Raw genomic sequence first — 1,034 nt, forward strand, 5'->3', positions numbered from 1 at the left:
GAAAAAGATGCCAGGCAGGGAGGCCACCTGTCTAGAAGGGGTTTGCTGCTCTGACAGCGTCCGCCCCGCCTCCTCCCTGTGGGCAGTCCCCATTCGCCCTGCTGCTTCCTGCTAGCATAACCCCATGGCAGGATTCCTTTACGGATGTTTGCTGTTTCTGTGGAAACAAAATGCCATCACAGCATCCTTCTGCCAGCTTGTTTGTGATATTTCGTAATGACCCTACAGGAGGTGGGATGTCAGCTTCTTCCTGTTTCCTGGAGCCTGTTTCTTGGAGCCTGTTTCCTGTTTCCTGAGCCTTTCAGCTCAACCTTGACCTGTCCCAGAGTACAGATAGATGAAGAAAGGGTTACTTTCTCTCCAGGCTGGGAAGGTTGAGGAATGCACCCTGATGGAGAAATAAGTGGGTATTTCCCCTGATTAAATGGTCTATGGTCCCTGTTGAGCTCAGGATAAAGGCCGAAGTATTTCACGTGGCTTAAATGGCCTTGCATGATCTGAGGCCTGACGTGAGGGTGACCTTGCCAACCTCATTGGGTACTGCCCCCACTTCACACTCTGCTCTAACCCCCAGAACTGCCCTGAGTGAGGTTCTCTCCCCTTCCAGCTTTGCACACATTGTTCTGTCTACCTGGACTGCCTTCCCTGCCTCGTCCCAGTCCTCAGGTCCTTACCCAGCAGCCCTTTGTTGTTGGAAAGACAAAATTCAGAAGCTGTTTCCTAGCCCATCACAGGGATCCAGGCTTGGCCAATAGTCATTTCAGAATCAGCCCTAAGTCGCAGGGAAAAGGGACACTGAGCTCTGTGAACATGCTCTGCATCTTGCCTGTTGTGGGCATTGGACACAGGTCAACTTCGAGGTCTGTTTACCAGGGCATTTCTAAGGGGGTGTGAACTTGAGGCCAGATAAAGAGCTTGGAGAAATCAGGTTGCAATGAGCACCGGCTGTAGCTTTATGTCTGCGCTTTCAGTAGCTTTAGTCCTTCAGCTCTTCCAGCACCTCCTGGCAATCAGGCTTCCTCCTATCTGCCCAG

This window comes from Balaenoptera ricei, chromosome 11 (assembly GCF_028023285.1).
Source record: "Balaenoptera ricei isolate mBalRic1 chromosome 11, mBalRic1.hap2, whole genome shotgun sequence".
Taxonomy (NCBI): domain Eukaryota; kingdom Metazoa; phylum Chordata; class Mammalia; order Artiodactyla; family Balaenopteridae; genus Balaenoptera; species Balaenoptera ricei.